At 41.4% G+C, this 18,417-nt stretch overlaps 1 protein-coding gene across 1 annotated transcript in view; it reads left to right on the top strand.

Moving 5' to 3' along the window:
- The window catches only part of RLIG1 (RNA 5'-phosphate and 3'-OH ligase 1), a 202,751-nt gene that overhangs the window by 68,031 nt on the left and 116,303 nt on the right, over window positions 1–18,417 (top strand). The gene's annotated exons all lie outside the window — the stretch shown is intronic.

Here is an 18,417-nt window from a genome sequence, read left to right as displayed (position 1 = left end):
AGATTGTACAGCTCAGCGAGCTGAACTACTAGCATTTAAGATGGCGCTTGAAAATACCGATCGCGAATTCCCCACACTCATAGTGTGCGATTCATATTATTGCGTCCAGTCTTATAATGAATTCTTGCAGAACTGGGTTCAAAACGGCTTCAAAGATGCAAAAGGTGGCACAATCAAGCATAAAACGCTTTGGGAACAAGTAGTTCTTATACAGAAAGAACTACAAAAGACTCACGTGATACATACACTGAGTCATCAACGTGATGGCGTTCACGTTGCATGGAATTCATTGGCTGATGAGGCCGCAAAGGCAGCTGTGCAAACGGCTTCCGTAGCTGCTATCACCCGGTCAAAAACAAAAATAGACAGCGATGTAATGCAAGCTGTCAGTGCTTCAGTAAACGATGATAGAAAATCACTCCCGAAAGGCTTTCCAGTAAAGTACTCGTACATAAATGATGCGAATAATGTTCCTTTTGCTCTAATCCCTGGAGTGGGGGATAGGGCAATTCCAAACATGGAACACAGGTTAGGACTAATTACAGCAGCACACGAAGGGCTGGCTTCTGCACACGCTGGTGTTTCTGCCACAATATCGTTATTAAAACCGAGATATTGGTGGCCGCGCATGAGAAAACAAACTAGGAACTATGTTCTAGAATGTGAAATATGCCAAAGAATGAAAGTATCAACGGTGAAACGACCAGCACAGACGCCCCTTCTAATCTCAGATAAACCATTAGCATGTGTTTACCTGGACCACTGTGGTCCCTTACAAAGGGATGGCAACTATAAATATATCATGGTCTCAGTGGATTCCTGCACGAGATTCATTTGGATGTGGCCCCAGTGCTCGGCATACGCCAGAACTGTTATATTTATCGGCATATACGCAATTGGCATGCTACATTCTGACCAGGGTCCTGCGTTTAGCTCTCGAGCTTACAAAGAGGCCATGAACAGCATGGGCATTGCATTGCGGTACTCTTCTCCATTCCATCCTGAGGGGAATGCGGTAGTGGAAAGAAAAAAACGTGACATAAAGCAATCTATAACGGCGAGGGTATTAGGTTCGGGTGATGGGTGGGTCAAACATTTAACAAGTGTCCAACGTAGTCTTAATAATCTGCCAATAAATTCTCTAAAAGGTCTCACTCCGTACGAATTATTGTTCGGTACTAGAATGTACATTCAGGATCTTGATAGTCACACTTCAGTGGTAGAAGAAAAATGCTTTAATATCAAAGACCGTTTGGCTGTTTTACAGGACTTAAATGAAACAAGAGGAAACCTGAGTAACATAAAGTTAAAACAACAGCCAACAGCCACTGAAGAAAAACCACCTGTCCCAGCAAGACCTGTCTGGATTCCAAAGATTGGGGATCTGGTCGGAGAGAAGATCGCGGTGAAGAAGGAATTTGGGCCTTCTTACAGAAAAGCAGTACCTGTCTTAGCTGTCAGCGGAACAAGATCAGTTGTACTACCGCTCCTTGCTGGTAAAAAGGAGAATCGAGTTGTATCCATCGACCTGGTAAAACCACAATCATGTGGCCAATAATAAGTAGTAGGCCCAGTGGACTCCCAAGAAATAGAAGAATACCAAAATTTGCTACAATCCAAGAGGTTCAAACTGAGAGACTAATCACATTTGATAAACCTGCAGTGAATAAAAAAGGACTATGCAACAAAGCCATGGAACTTGTGCCTCTTGAAACCCAAATTTCAACATTTCATCAAGAAACACCTGTCTACAATGATGTAGCATCGGACTATACTAATGTCTCCAAGAAAGATCCAAAGACTAAAGAAAATCCGGAAGCAATACCAACAATTGACAGAACTGCATCTGGCTACTTCATCAATTTCGATGACTTTTCTGATGATCCAAGTGAACATGAAGAAACGCCTGCAACAAAAACTTTCAAAGACAAAGTAACTGAACTCTTTCATCAACTCAAAGAAACCTATCTGATTTCTCCATGGATTGAATTTTGGATTGTGTTAGGTGTACTTTTCATCCTGCTTTGGCTCATCATGGTTCTTTGCTTGGGAAAATTCATTGAAGGAAAATACAGTACAATGGACACAGCAAGTCAGAACATCAACTTGGTCCTAAAGCCTCACAAGTCATCTCACATCGAGAAAAGAGAACTATCATCAGTGAACATCACAGCCAATCCAATACCCGGTGGGTTAGCATGGGACAAAACGGATTATGAAATTTATGGCCCGATTGAGCTCTTGAAATATCCACACCAGTTTAAAGTTTCATTAAATGACTTTGTAAAACCAAGTACTTTCTCTGATGATTGGGACTTTGAAAATATTAATAATATGATGTCAGATTTAGTAATGTCAGCAAAATTTACAGAACATGATTATTTACAGGGTTCGTCAAATTATGAAGAAATGTACTGCTATAATCACTTTGGTCATCACTATTTGCATAAATCTGCACAGCCTAGAAATGCTTTTAATTATAACCAATGGGAACATTGTGCAACACCGCCTAAAGGCAGCTCGAAAACATTTTATGAGAAATTGCCATACTTCTCAGGGTTTAACACAAGTGATGCAGAAACTTTTTATTTTAAAATGTTAAATAAGACAGGAATGAAAACAATGTTGACAAATACTAAATTGATTTATTCTGAAACATTTTATGAAAAAATGACTATTTGGTTTTGAATTTTGGAAAAACAACATTGAAACAAAAACCATCTGGGGTTCAAAAGACTGGCAGGTACAAGGGCTAGAAGCATTATTTAGAGCCTGCATGATCCAAGAACAAATAATATTCTTGAATGACACCATTCAACAGACAACCTGTCTTGGCCTAGCCAAGATAAAAGACTTAAACAAACTGTCTATTCCGAAGCCCATACCTGATAGTAATAGCACTACAGATGTGGAGATAGACGTATCCCATATTTTACACCAAAACAGAACAAATCCTGATTGGAAAAAATGGTTGATCTTGCCCACAGACACAAATAACTGTCAAGATAGATTTCTGAACAAAATACAGGGGTTAAAACTGAACAGGCCAGACCCAAGATACTCCCAGAGACAACATCCAGGGATAGTTACAACATACAGTGTAGGGAAACTATGCCTCGAATGGCTACAGAAATCCACACTGGCTGAAATTAAGCAACACTTGACTTTACTTAAAGACGGTGCTGACTTGTGTGATTTCATACTGGGACCACGCAAACAGCGTCAAAAATGTTTCATAGCGGCCGGTATATACGCTGCATACAATGAGGCTTGGAAAGAAACACAAATTGAAACAGCAGAAAAAATACGAGAAATTTATCGTATTAATTTGGAAAAATCACTTTCTGTTGTGGACAATGGGTTAACGACTCTGTCCTCCAGAATATATTCACTGGACAGTATTGTATCATCTGATATTGATATAATAGAGCAGGACTTACTAATGTTACAACATGGCCAGTCCCAATTACGTTCTATTGTACAGCTTGGCTGGACGTTGCAAAATCTGCGTTCAAGCTACGTGCCATGGCGTTTAATCAACACAACAGCATTATTCTCTATCTTTAACCTTACTGTTAAACAAATCAGTTTGGCACAAAAAGGAGCAGACTATACCATTCTGAGCATTGAAAAACTTGAGAGATTACCATTGACAATGTCAAAAAGACCTGTCATTGAATGGATGATACACGGAATAATCACAATTCCGATAACAACTTTCCAGTTTAAATATTGCCAAGAGTATATACCAGCGAGCCAGTATGAAAGGTTGGGTAAAGGATACATCAAGTCAACATGGAAATTACCTTATACACACAAATGTTATAGTGAAAAGAAAAAGGAGGTATTTCTTAGTGGTAATAATTGTAAAAAATCACTAAGTGGTACACTTCTGTGTCAAGGTATTAACTTGCTTGGAGCCTGCAAAGGGTCTTTGAATAACCTTTCATGTCACCTGCACGGCACTCCTACAACTCAGATAGAGCCATTTTTCAGACCGCTTTCCTACGGCAGTTATGTTCTAATAAGTGACCACAGCTGTTGTGGCATGGTGCCAGGAAAAGCCTATCTCGTGAGCGTAGTTCCATGGTCACTTAGCGGTATGCAAGTATTGTATCCAAACAGCAATCCAGACATGGAGGCGGCAATATGGCCTTATTTGAATATCTCTTCTATTCGAATTGATACTTTAAGCAGAATGAAATCCATTCTTTTACAGACAACTGTGCCTTTGACCTCGTCCAAAGAAACGTATGATCTGCAAGTTGCAAGGACAGCAGCAGAGATACATTCCCTATTATCAACAAATTGCCCCGTGCATTTCGTAGAAATGTTAAGTCAAATCTTAAACATGTCTGATACCAGTGGCATCGCACATGTATTTAAGACAATTTTTTCGGGACTGTTAACACCCTTTGAAACAGTTCTGGGCATTATCCCGAATTTTGTGCATTCATTATTTGGCGGTCTGCCTCTTCTTTTGGGACTCGTAGCAGGAATTTTATTTTTGATTCTTCCTCTCCGATATGGCAAGCCAAGCCACAGACAAGACTCCAGCAACGATGGGAGAAACGATCCTAGCTATACGCTACCGGGACCGCATCACTAAAGTCCTCGGATTTACCCGGCTAAGAGATCTAAGTACAACTTGGTTTCTTTCATTCAGACCAATCTGGCAAGATTGCATCTTACCTGTGCTTCGATGTATGCTATGCGGAGAAGAATGCGTGTTGGACGTCTGTCTTACACTACCATCAGCAGTACCAATGGATACAGATACCTTGCTAGGTCCGGTAATGACTCATGCATCGTGTTTTCCCCAGCGGCTACCTATTCTGATGACGGCATTCGTTGAGACTTCACCACTACGAGTATGTGGCGGTGGAGTACGAGATGAAAGCAGCACCACACAGGTACAACCTTCTGTGAGCATTGCTGATCCTGACATCGATGATAGCAATCATTCTCACACATGCACTGTTACAGCATTTTCAAACTTGGTCGAACTTTCACCTGATGTCGTACACCAATTTTTTGGAAGTCTGTCTGATATGATGTTCTCCCCTGAACAACGAGAATAACTTTTAAAACAACGAGCACACAGCGTTCCCTGAACTCTGAATTCGGCCTTCAGTTGTTGATAAACACAGCTACTGAAAACAATTGGAACTATTTTTCCCCCTGAAAGCGAAATTATTTTTTTTCACTTCCAAAAATATTTACCCTTTTTTCTGGCACATGGTAATCTGCTTAAAGTAGAACTATTCTTAGAGAACAGAGCTTCTATTTTAGGAACTCTAGAGACAATATTATACCTCAGCCTCTAGCACATGTACAGCATTTGTATAAAAATGTGATGGAATGGTCTCGACCTTCTTTTCTGTATTCAGAGCCATTTCATGTGTAATTTTCGCAATTCATTCAGCTGATATATTTAACTGAATGATACCACTGCTTGAAAAACGTACAGTACAATACTCATTTTCGTGTATTTACCGTATACCATTTCAATAGCGATTTATGTTTTTTGGGGAGGGTTGGAAAAACATGCATCGATATGTTTAATATTACTTAGTTTTTAGTAATGATGGACATTAATTTGTGGAGTGGGTGTTGTGTTTCTATCTAGGACCCTAATTCGATATTCCCGATTTATGCCCTTATATGGTTATAATAAATAATATCCTTATAAAGGCATAAGAATCATATCCATATTTAGTAATAGCCCATGCAGTCCAAATACGGCAAGGCTACTCCCCTAGACTCCTAGAAAGTACAACGCGTTCTTTAAACAAACAAAACCTCCAGCAACCTGGGAATTCCCCATGCTTTTGTTTTGATTTGTCCTAGAACTCCTGCGAGCACTGAAAGAACGGCCAGTTCTTAGTGACATCTTTTATTGACGTCTTATGTTCACCTTACGTCAAACCTGGCACCTTTCAGGTATAAATATACCAATGTTGCCTTAAGCAAACACACAGTGGTTTGGAGCAAAGCGGCTATCTACTTGCCCGAGAGCCCAGCTGATGCGAGAGCCCACGGACGCCGCCCCTCCCTTTTGACGCACTGAGAAAGACGCTGTCTTTTTCTCCAGCCGAGAAAATTCCAGCTCCGGTGTTTCCAGCCGCCCTTGCGGGTTGCTGGGATATCGAGTCCTGAGAGAGAGATACCAGACCTCCTACTTTCTATTAATTACCCAGGTACGGAGCTGACTAAACCCTTGAGAGAATTCTTGATTCAGATTCCTTGGCAAAAACCAACTTAACTTAAACTGCTACTTACTTACTCCTTCCCACGTATTAGGCTTAGGTCAGGTACACGGGGTAGGCTTAGATTAGAAGCACCAGTTGAGTACGTTAGTCAATGTTTTAATGTATGTATATTTTTTATCCATTTTAAAGTATCATATGGCTAAGAAACCATATCCATGCTTTTACAGTATTATTTCATAATACTACTTTTACTGTACGCACTTTACTTCATGTTAAGTATTGCAATTGTGGCAATTCATTTCTCTTGCATGAGAAAGAAGACTGCTCAATAAATAACATCTTTTATTGAAAACGTCCGTCGCTCTATTTCTCTGCACTCTGGTGAAACTAAGTATGCACGATTGACTGAGTGAAATAAGTCTATTGTTTTCACACGACTCTAGAGATACACTCTTTATTCTGAGGGAGCAAAGTTGTCATGCTATATGGTTGTCAGAAGCTAATCCCTTCTTGTCTATCCAGGGAAGTTAAACTCCTCCTTGTTTATTCGAGGAAGTTTCTAGTGACCTCTGAGCTAGCTGGCAAAACTAATTAAGTCTAATATAGTCAGTAGAGACCTAGTCGACCTCAGTCCTACGTCTACACTGCTGTTTATATTATTCCAATGCGCAGGGCCTATTGGGAATATAGGAACTACACTACACAAGCATCCTGGGACGGGTTTCCCTCAGCAGCCCTAGCCTGCCTAACTTACACTTCCCAACCCCGTGCCCCCTGTACTGTCCCTTAAACTTCCCAACCCTTTCCACTACCCTAAAACTTCCCCCGGCCCCCCTGCTGTAAAAACAAACCCAACTACCCTTTCCCCTCCCACTGCTTTAAGGCCTAAAACCTTACACTACCCTGCCCCTGCGATGTCTCTTAACTACCCAAACCCCTTCCACTGCACTAAAACCCTGACCACCCCTAGCCCCACTCACCTCACCACATCTTCCTGCTTCCTTCCGTGTTCACTTTCTTCCTTCTGCAGTAGCTAGACCATGCACTGCCTTAACCACGCAAATGCGTGGCTACTGCATATGCATGATTAAGGCAAGCGTGGTAGAGCTTGCGTAGTCAGAACACATGTGGTTCAGACCGCAGTGTTCCGATTGTTTCCCGGTGGTAATGTCTCCAGTTTATCTAGTCCCATTAATGTGTGCCGACCCCGACCATATTTTCTACTCCTAATGTCAAAATTTGCCAAGCGTGAAATATAAGAAACTCATGTCGTAGACCGATTCCCATCTAATTCTCTTGCTGGGGTATTCAAATTATGTCACAAAAAAGAAAGGAAGAGATCTAAGCAATACACACCATATCACGATACTGATCAAAGGTGAAATATTCAATAATTCAACAAAAGCTACATTTTATATATGTTCTTTATTTAAGTCATGTGAAATACCAAGAGCATCAAAAACGTGTATCATGAAAACAGAATTGATCTCATAAGCCACAATAAACAACTGTTCACCTATGCATTGCATGAGCATTCAGACTCAGTCATTCAAACAGCTAAACTCACTTTATCTTCATAACAACATGCAACTTGCTTTGTTAACTACACAGTTATGACATGTATATCAGCGTAATGGATAGGTATAAAAACTGAAATATTAATAAAAATACTATCAAACTGTAGTGTAGTTCCTATATTCCCAATAGGCTCTGCGCATTGGAATAATATAAACTGCAGTGTAGACGTAGGACTGAGGTCATCTAGGTCTCTACTGACTATATTAGACTTAATTAGTTTTGCCAGCTAGCTCAGAGGTCACTAGAAACTTTCTCGAATGTTCAGGAAAGAGTTAACTCTCCTGATTTAGACAAGAAGGGATTAGTTTCTGACAACCGCATAAACATGACAACTTTGCTCCCTCAGAATAAAGAGTATATCTCTAGAGTCGTGTGAAAACAATAGACAACTATTTCACTCAGTCGATCGTGCATACTTAGTTTCACCAGAGTGCAGAGAAATAGAGAGACGGGCGTTTTCAATAAAAGGTGTTATTTATTGAGCAGTCTTCTTTCTCATGCAAGAGAAATTAATTGCCACAGTTGCAATACTTATCATGAAGTAAAGTGCGTACAGTAAAAGGAGTATTATGAAATAATACTGTAAAAGCATTGATATGGTTTCTTAGCCATATGATACTTTAAAACGGATAAAATATATACATACATAAAAACATTGACTAACGTACTCAACTGGTGCTTCTAATATACGCCTACCCCGGTGTACCTGACCTAAGCCTAATACGTGGGAAGGAGTAAGTAAGTTGCAGTTTAAGTTAAGTTGGTTTTTTGCCAAGAATCTGAATCAAGAATTCTCTTCAGGGTTTAGTCAGCTCCGTACCTTGGTTCTAGATTGAAGGAGGTCTTGTATCTCTTTCTCAGGACTCGATCTCCCAGCAACCCGCAAGGGTGACTGGAAACACCGGAGCTGGATTTCTCGGCTGGAGAAAAGACAGCGTCTCTCTCAGTGCGTCAAATGGGAGGGTCGGCTTCCTTCGGCTCTCGCATCAGCTGGGCGTCGGGCAAGTAGATAGCCGCTCTGCTCCAAACCACCGTGTGTTTGCTTAAGGCAACGTTGGTATATTTATACCTGAAAGGTGCCGTGTTTGACGTAAGGTTGGACATAACACGTCACTAAGAACTAACAGTTCTTTCTGGACTCCAGGAGTTCATGTGCAAATCAAAACAAAAGCAGGGGGAATTCCCGGGCTGCTGGAGGCTTGGTTTGTTTAAAGAACGCGTTGTACTTTCTAGGAGTCTATGGGAGTAGCCTTGCCGTATTTGGACTGCATGGGCTATGACTAGATATGGACATGATTCCTATGCCTTTATATAAGGATATGTTTTATTATAACCACATAAGGGCATGCATCGGGGATATCTAATTAGGGTCCTAGATAGATTCACAACACCCACTCCACGTATTAAAGTCCATCATTACTAAATACTAAGCAATACTAAACATATAACGATGTATGTGTGTTTTCCAACCCACCCCAAAATACATAAATTGCATTTGAAATGGTGTATACACTAAAATGAGTATTGGTACTGTACGTTTTTTAAGCAGTGGTATCATTCAGTTAAATGCATATATATCTCAGCTGAATGAATTTGCGAAAATTACACATGAAATGGCTCTAAATACAGAAAAGGTTGAGACCATTTCATCACATTTATACAATACTGTGCATATGCTAGAGGCTGAGGTAAAATATTGTCTCTAGTATCTCTAAAAATAGAAGCTCTGTTCTCTAAGAATAGTTCTACTTTAAGCAGAGTACCATGTGCCAAAAAAAAAATATATATATTGGAAATAGAAAAAATATTCTGGGAAAATAGTTCCAAATGTTTTCAGTAGTTTTGTTTATCAAAATTCAAGGCCAAATTCAGAGTTTAGGGAACGCTGTGTGCTCGTTGTTTTAAAAGTTATTCTCGTTGTTAGGGGAGAACATCATATCAGACAGAATTGCGAAAAATTGGTCTACAACATCAGGTGAAAGTTCGACCAAGTTTGAAAATGCTGAAATTGTGCATATGTGAGAATGATTGCTATCAGCGATGTCGGGATCAGCAATGCTCACAGAAGGTTGTACCTGTTTGGTGCTGCTTTCCTCTCGTACTTCACCGCCACCTAGTCGTAATGGTGAAGTCTCAACGAATGCCGTCATCAGAATAGGCAGCCGCTGGGGACAACACGTTGCATGAGTCGTTACCGGACCTAGCAAAGTATCGATATCCATTGGTACTGCTGATGGTAGTGTAAGACGGACGTCCAACACGCATTCTTCTCCGCATAGCAGACATCGAAGCACAGGTAAGATGCAATCTTGCCAGATTGGTCTGAATGAAAGAAACCAGGTTGCACTCAGATCTCTTAGCCGGGCTAATCCGAGCATTTTAGTGATGTGGTCTCGGTAGCGTATTGCTAAGATCGTTTCTTCCATTGTAGCTGGAGTTTTGTCTGTGGCTTGGCTTGCCATATCGGAGCAGAAGGACCAAAAATAAAATTCCTGCTACGAGTCCCAAAAGAAGAGGCAGGCCGAAAAAGGAATGGACAAAATTCGGGAAAATGCCCAAAACTGTTTCAAAGGGTACTAACAGTCCCGAAAAAATTGTCTTAAATACATGTGTGATGCCTCTGGTATCAGACATGTTTAAAATGTGACCTAACATTTCTACGAAATGTACGGGGCAATTTGTTGATAATAGGGAATGTATCTCTGCCGCTGTCCTTGCAACTTGCAGATCATACGTCTCTTTGGACGAGGTTAAAGGCACAGTTGTCTGTAAAAGAATGGACTTCATTCTGCTTAAAGTATCAATTCGAATAGAAGAGATATTCAAAGAAGGCCATATTGCCGCCTCCATGTCTGGATTGCTGTTTGGATACAATACTTGCATACAGCAAGTGACCATGGAACTAACGCTCACGAGATAGGCTTTTCCTGGCACCATGCCACAACAGCTGTGGTCACTTATTAGAACATAACTGCCGTTGGAAAGCTGTCTGAAAAAAGGCTCTATCTGTGTTGCAGGAGTGCCTGCAGGTGACATGAAAGTTTACTTGATGAACCTTCGCAGGCTCCATGCAAGTTAATACCTTGACACAGAAGTGTACCGCTTAGTGATTTTTTACAATTGTTACCACTAAGAAATACCTCTTTTTTCCCTTCACTATAACATTTGTGTGTATAAGGTAAATTCCATGTTGACTTGATGTATCCTTTACCCAACCTTTCATACAGGCCTGCTGGTATATATTTTTGGCAATACTTAAACTGGAAAGTTGTTATTGGGATTGTAATCGTTCCATGTATTATCCATTCAATGACAGGTCTCTCTGACATTGTCAATGGTAATCTCTCAAGTTTTTCAATGCTCAGAATCGTATAGTCTGCTCCTTTTTGTGCCAAACTGATTTGTTTATCAGTAAGGTTAAAGATAGAGAATAATGATGTTGTGTTGATTAAACGCCATGGCACGTAGCCTGAACGCAGGTTTTGCAACGTCCAGCCTAGCTGTACAATAGAACGTAATTGGGACTGATCAGGTTGTAACATTAGTAAGTCCTGCTCTATTATATCAATAGCAGATGATACAATGCTGTCCAGTGAATATATTCTGGAGGACAGAGTCGTTAACCCATTGTCCACAACAGAAAGGGATTTTTCCAAATTTATACGATCAATTTCTCGTATTTTTTCTGCAGTTTCAATTTGCATTATTTTCCAAGCTTCGTTGTAAGCAGCGTATATACCGGCGTATATGAAAAGTTTTTGACGCTGTTTGCGTGGTCCCAGTATGAAATCACGCAAGTCAGCACCGTCTTTAAGTAAAGTCAAGTGTTGCTTAATTTCTGACAGTGTGGATTTCTGTAGCCATTCGAGGCAGAGTTTTCCTACACTATATGTTGTAACTATCCCTGGATGTTGTCTCTTGGAATATCTTGGGTCTGGCCTAGTCTGTTTAAACCCCTGTGTTTTGTTCAGGAATCTATCTTGACAGTTATTTGTGTCTGTGGGCAAGATCAACCATTTTTTCCAATCAGGATTTGTTCTGTTTTGGTGTAAAATATGGGATACCTCTATCTCCACATCTGTAGTGCTATTACTATCAGGTATGGGCTTCGGAATAGACGGTTTGTTTAAGTCTTTTATCTTGGCTAGGCCAAGACAGGTTGTCTGTTGAATGGTGTCATTCAAGAATATTATTTGTTCTGGGATCATGCAGGCTCTAAATAATGCTTCTAGCCCTTGTACCTGCCAGTCCTTTGAACCCCAGATGGTTTTTTTTTCAATGTTGTTTTTCCAAAATTCAAAACCAAATATAGTCATTTTATCATAACATTTTTCAGAATAAATCAATTTAGTGTTTGTCAACATTGTTTTCATTCCTGTCTTATTTAACATTTTAAAATAAAACGTTTCTGGATCACTGTTGTTAAACCCTGAGAAGTATGTGAATTTCTCATGAAATGCTTTTGAGCTGCCTTTTGGCGGTGTTGGATAATTAACCCATTGATTAGAAGTTAAAAGATTTCTACAAATAGTGATGACCATAGTGGTTAAAACAGTACATTTCTTCATAGTTCGATGAACCCTGTAAATAATCATGTTCTGTAAATTTTGCTGACATTACTAAATCTGACATCATATTATTAATATTTTCAAAGTCCCAATCATCAGAGAAAGTACTTGGTGTCACAAAGTCACTTAAGGAAACCTTAAATTGATGTGGATATTTCAAGAGCTCAATCGGGCCATAGATTTCATAATCCGTTTTGTCCCATGCTACCCCACCGGGTAATGGATTGGCTGTGATGTTCACTGATGACAGTTCTCTTTTTTCGATGTGTGGGGATCTGTGTGGCTTTAGGACCAAGTTGATGTTCTGGCTTGCTGTGCCCATTGTACTATATTTTCCATCAATAAATCTACCCAAACATAAAACCATGATGAGCCAAAGCAGGAGGAAAAGTACACCTAACACAATCCAAAATTCAATCCATGGTGAAATCAGACATGTTTCTTTTAGTTGATGAAAGATTTCAGTCATTTTTTCTTTGAAAGTTTTTGTTGCTGGCGTTTCTTCATGTTCACTTGGATCATCAGAAAAGTCATCGAAATTGATGAAGTAGCCAGATGCAGTTCCGTCAATTGTTGGAATTGCTTCCGGATTTTCATTTGTCTTTGCAATTTTCTTTGTTTCATTAGCATAGTCTGAGGCTACATCGTTGTAGACCGGTGTTTCTTGACGAACTGTTGCAATTTGGGTTTCAAGAGGCACAAGTTCCATGGCTTTGTTGCATAGTCCTTTTTTATTCACTGCAGGTTTATCAAAAGTGATTAGTCTCTCAGTTTGAACCTCTTGGATTGTAGCAAGATTTGGTCTTCTGCTATTTCTTGGGAGTCCAAAGGGCCTACTATTTATTATTGGCCACATGATTGTGGTTTTACCAGGTCGATGGATACAACTCTGTTCTCCTTTTTACCAGCAAGGGGCGGTAGTACTACTGATCTTGTTCCGCTGACAGCTAAGACAGGTACTGCTTTTCTGTAAGAATGCCCAAATTCCTTCTTCACCGCGATCTTTTCTCTGACTAGATCCCCAATCTTTGGAATCCATACAGGTCTTGCTGAGACAGGTGGTTTCTCTTCAGTGGCTGTTGGCTTTATCCTTGTGTTACTAAGACTTCTTCTTGTTTCATTTAAGTCCTGTAAAACAGCCAAACGGTCTTTGATATCAAAGGCTTTTTCTTTCACCACTGGAGTGTGACAATCTAAGTCCTGAATGTGCATTCTAGTGCCGAACAATAGTTCGTAAGGAGTGATACCTTTTAGAGAATTTCTTGGCAGATTGTTAAGACTATGTTGGACACTTGTTAGATGTTTGACCCACCCATCACCCGAACCTAATACCCTCGCCGTTATAGGTTGCTTTATGTCACGGTTTTTTCTTTCCACTACCGCATTTCCATCAGGATAGAAGGGAGAAGAGTACCGCAATGCAATGCCCATGCTGGTCATGGCCTCTTTGTAAGCTCGGGAGCTAAACGCGGGACCCTGATCAGAATGTAGCATGCCAATTGCGTATGTGCCGATAAAGACTTGCAAATCTTTTATAACAGTTCTGGCGTCAGCCGAGCGCTGGTGTCTACATCTTAAGTGAATCTAGTCTTAATAATTATGGGAATGCATTTCTCCGGCTGTATTTCTGCGTATAGATAGCCTGATGCTTTCTAATAAAGGTGTCTTGGCAGTAGTCTGGTCCGGTTCACAACTGCGATCTCTGTTGCAGTCTGGACAATCCTTTACAAATTTGTAATTTTGCAGGCTCATCCCCGACCACCAGTATTCTGATTGTAATTCTTTTAGAGATTTCACGATCTCTTGGTGCCTTAGACCCTGTCCATGTGTGCTTCTTGAATCAAGTAAGCCCCCCGGTTCGTGTTTGGAATTACTCTATCCCCCACTCCAGGGACTTGAGCAAAAGGAACGGAGTTTGCATCAATTATGTATGTATTATTGAGTGGATAGTCGAGAGGTAATGCTGCATAGTCGCCTTTTAATGAGGCTTTTACCGCCAGCATGGTTTCTCCGTCTATGTGTTTTTTAGAACGCTTTTTTGTGGCTACGGAAGCCGGTTGAACCGCTGCCGCTGTGGCTCTATTAGCCAATGAATTCCCTGCAACGTGCACGCAATCACGTTGATGACTCAGTGTATGTATCACGTGAGTCTTTCGTAGTTCTTTCTGTAAAAGAACTACTTGTTCCCAGAGCTTTTTATGCTTTATTGTGGCACCTGTGTCATCTTTGTAACCGTTTTTGATCCATGTCTGCATGTCACTATTGTAAGACTTCACGCAGTAATGCGAATCGCACACTATTAGTGTGGGGAATTCGCGATCGGCATTTTCTAGCGCCATCTTTAAAGATCTTATTTCACCTTGCTGAGCTGTACAGTTTCTGAGTGATTCAGTCTTGGTGATTATCGGTCCGAATTTACCAAAGCGCCAGCGACCTTTAACAATTGCGCACGCTGCATTGTATGTTTGTTTTCCAACAATGTAGTTTTGTGCAAGTCTGTCTGTGCAAATCACACAGGTGTATTGTTCTAGAGGCAGAATTTTGATTGGCAGAGGATATTCTTGTTCATATTCTAGATCTTCTAGTCTTTTCATTTTCGGGTCAAAAGCGTGTTTCACGTCTTCTGCAGCAAGAGAATTTTCCCATTGTATCCATTTTGGATCTAATGCCACTGCATTCGGAATGCGTGGTCTTGTCACTGCCTCAAGCGCTGATACTGCTGTTAAAACAGATATGCTCTTGCCTTGAGCTAGGGCTCTTTCTTTTGCTACAGCAGTTTGAACCGCAGTTTCAATTTTTTCAGTAGAACTGAATTTCATTTCAGCTTGTGTGTACAAATGTGATTTGTAAGCTATTGGTACCGTTTTTCCCTCATTAGAGGTTAGGTACGTGAATCCGCATCTTCCTGGGATGACTCGGATTACAAGGTTGCGTTCATTTGCGCGTGTTTGCAGTTTTGTTTTAGCTAACATGTCTGTTTGTAATGATCTTAAAATTTCTGTGTGTTTCTGAGTCCAATTTATTGGTTTGAAATCATGTTTTATTAATTCATAGAGGTTTAACCCTCTCTGCATAATTTAGAATGTATGTTCTTTCGAAATTCAGGAAACCTAGTATTGATTGTAAGTTCTTCAGCGTTTTTGGTGCTTGGAGTGCTGAACATTTCTCTAAGAAATTGTCTGCTAGGCTTTTGCCTTCACTTGATAATTCATATCCTAAAAACAGGACAGTTAGATGGGCAATTCGTGACTTCTTAAAGTTGAATTTATACCCTTCAGCTGCGAACCCAAGTATTATGGTGTTCACTCTTTTCAAGTGTGTCTCCAGGTCATCATCTGTGAGATAGATGTCATCGACATAAGATAATGCCTCATCATCATATATTTGTAGTAACTCTGTTACTCTTGCTGAGAATAATCCTGGGCTATTCTTGAATCCCTGTGGGAGTCGACAGAATTGTTTTTGCGACCCCATTGTTGAGAAAGCGGTCAAATACCTGCTTTCAGGTGCAATGTTTTGACAAAAGAAGCCATTTGAGATATCTAATGTCGTTTTATATTTTTTGCGCACGATGTTATTCATTAGTGCTGCACTGTGTGAGTTTTGTACTGCAAATATTTTGCAGCAGGAGTTTAGGTGTCTGTAGTCCAAAACTAGACAATATGAATTGTCTGGCTTGGAGACACGAAACAAAGGATTGTTCATTTGTGAGGTGCATGTTTCAATCACCCCCTGATATTCAAGTTGATCTAAAATCTCCCTGACTTGTTTTTTAGCTAGGATACTGCCTTTGTGCAGTAGGTTGAGTTTTTTAACTGGATTTTATGGTGAGGAGACTCCTCATCCCATCCTACATGATTTTTATATAATGCAGGAGCTTGGGCCACTGCCCATTTTCTAGCAAATGTGTATTTTTTATGAATTGGAATTTGATTTGAGAAGGCAGGCATAATCATTTCTTCGCCATGTGGGCACTCCCTGACAAACTCTGGTGGCCAGTCTTTTTCAGCTAGAAGGATGTCATAGCCTTTTGAAAGGTTATCCCAAAAGAGACCCCTTATTTTCCTAGTCTTGTCCCCCTCTATACGTAATGTTATTTTGTATAATTTATGGGGTTTACTAACTCTGGTGTCTGCAGTTTCCACTTGAATGTATTCATTCGTGTCCACTGTCTCCAGAAGATTCATCAAGATCTTGCGAGCTATGGTTACTTCTGCTGCGCTGTCTAGCATTGTCTGGGCCCACTCTCCGTTTTTCAGTTGGTTCCTCTGTATCCTCGGCATGTTTTATTTTAATACTAGCTACCTTCTTCTTTGGAAATTGTAATTTTTTACTTTTTTACTTTGATGAGCAGGTTCCTTGTCTTTTGACTTGACGTGCTCTTCCTTGTTTTATGACCGTCCTCTTCTTTCCGATTTCTGTGAGGAAGTCTGAAAAGATCGAGAGGGACGTGTATCAATATCTTGATATCTGTCAGGTTTTGATCCCTATCTCTAAGGTTGTATCTTTTCTCAGAGGGCTCCCTCTGGGGAGACTTGCCACCTCGTTCTGGAGATCTATCTCTCCGTTGAGGAGACCTTCCTCTGGACTGGAATCGTTTTTCTCTGGGAGTGGATTGTTTATTTCCCTCCCAACTCTTTTTTGGAGTGTTGAGATTATTTTTAATAAATGTTTTTTCAGGATTTTCAAGTAGTTGGGGTTTTACTGGTTTCCCACCCAAACTATCTCTATCTGTGGAGGAGTGTGGCTCACTGATTAGAGCGGCAGACCCTGATGCAGAGGTCTGGCCCGGGACCAGGGTTCAATTCCCGTCGCGGCAGGGTCTTGAGCTCAAATGTCCGCGACCCGATAATTCTCGGCACGGTGCCTACTCTAATCATGGGGTCCCACGCTGCAACTCTGGGCAATAGCTTGCTTAGTCTCCACACCGGCCCTAATCGCTAAGGATGCCTGGCTTCACCAGGGGGGTGCCAGGAGTTGGGCGCCTCACAGGAACAGGCCAGGACGGGTTCCTCAGCGGTTTATTCAGTGCTGGACACACTGGTAAGTGTAACCATGCGCTTTATAAGCTTCAGAATAACAATTATTATTTTTACGTAGTTCTTCATAGGATTTTTCTATGATTCGGGCAAGTTCAAAAGGTTGTTCTGCTATATCTGTTTCTTTCAATTTCTGGAGGTATGTTATATCGTCCATTGCCAATTGAACTAATTTTCTATATGCCTTTGTTAATTCTTTTATTTTAACTAAAAGTTCTTCGCTTGACATTTTATCAATGTCGGGATGTGGTGTGTAGCTGGCTAGAACCGGCCACGTGGCTCCTGGTCTACCTAGTGGACCTAGCCTGGTGATGTGATTTTGATGTTTTAGGGCGCCATTAAACCAGAGCAGGTGCTCCATTGTCTATAAGTTTTTTTAGTTATTGGGTCTCGCTGGTAATGCATCCAAAGGATGCATGTGTCCAGCAGGAGACGTATAGTTATCTGTTACGGGGGAAGGACGGACAAGAGGGTGGTACGAGCTTTTGCCTGGATTTGTGTGCGCGAACGCGCACGTCGCGTCCCGCGCCGTACACATGCGCGCGCATACAGACAGACACTCGCTCACACACACACCCCCTCCCCCACAGTCACACACACGCACTCCAAGACACATAAACACACACACGCACGCACGCACACACACATACACAGCCCCCCACGCACGCGCGCGCGCACACACATCCCCTCCCGCCCCGCCCCACCCTCGCAGCTCAGCAACCCACTCACCGGCTTCCTTGGTGCGGCGGCTCTCCTCAGCTGCAGGGCCCGGCAGCAGGACTCTTCTTCCCTCCTTCGGCACCGGGGCGCAGGGTAGGCTCCTGCCTGCTCCGGTGCTCCAAACAATCGCGGCTCTTCCGTGGGAGGCGTGGTAGGCTCCCGCCCTCCTACTTCCTGTTTCCGGTTGTCGCGCCGGCCTGCCTGACTTCCTGGTCGCAGGCCGGCTGAGTGACGAGGAGCGTACTCTGGTTACAGCTGGTTTTCCTGTGCAGCACTCATGAGACTCTCTTTAAATATCAG

This window comes from Lissotriton helveticus, chromosome 1_1, assembly GCF_964261635.1.
Source record: "Lissotriton helveticus chromosome 1_1, aLisHel1.1, whole genome shotgun sequence".
NCBI lineage: Eukaryota > Metazoa > Chordata > Amphibia > Caudata > Salamandridae > Lissotriton > Lissotriton helveticus.
Note: the sequence above shows the minus strand (reverse complement) of the source record. Positions and strands in the feature narration are given on the sequence as shown.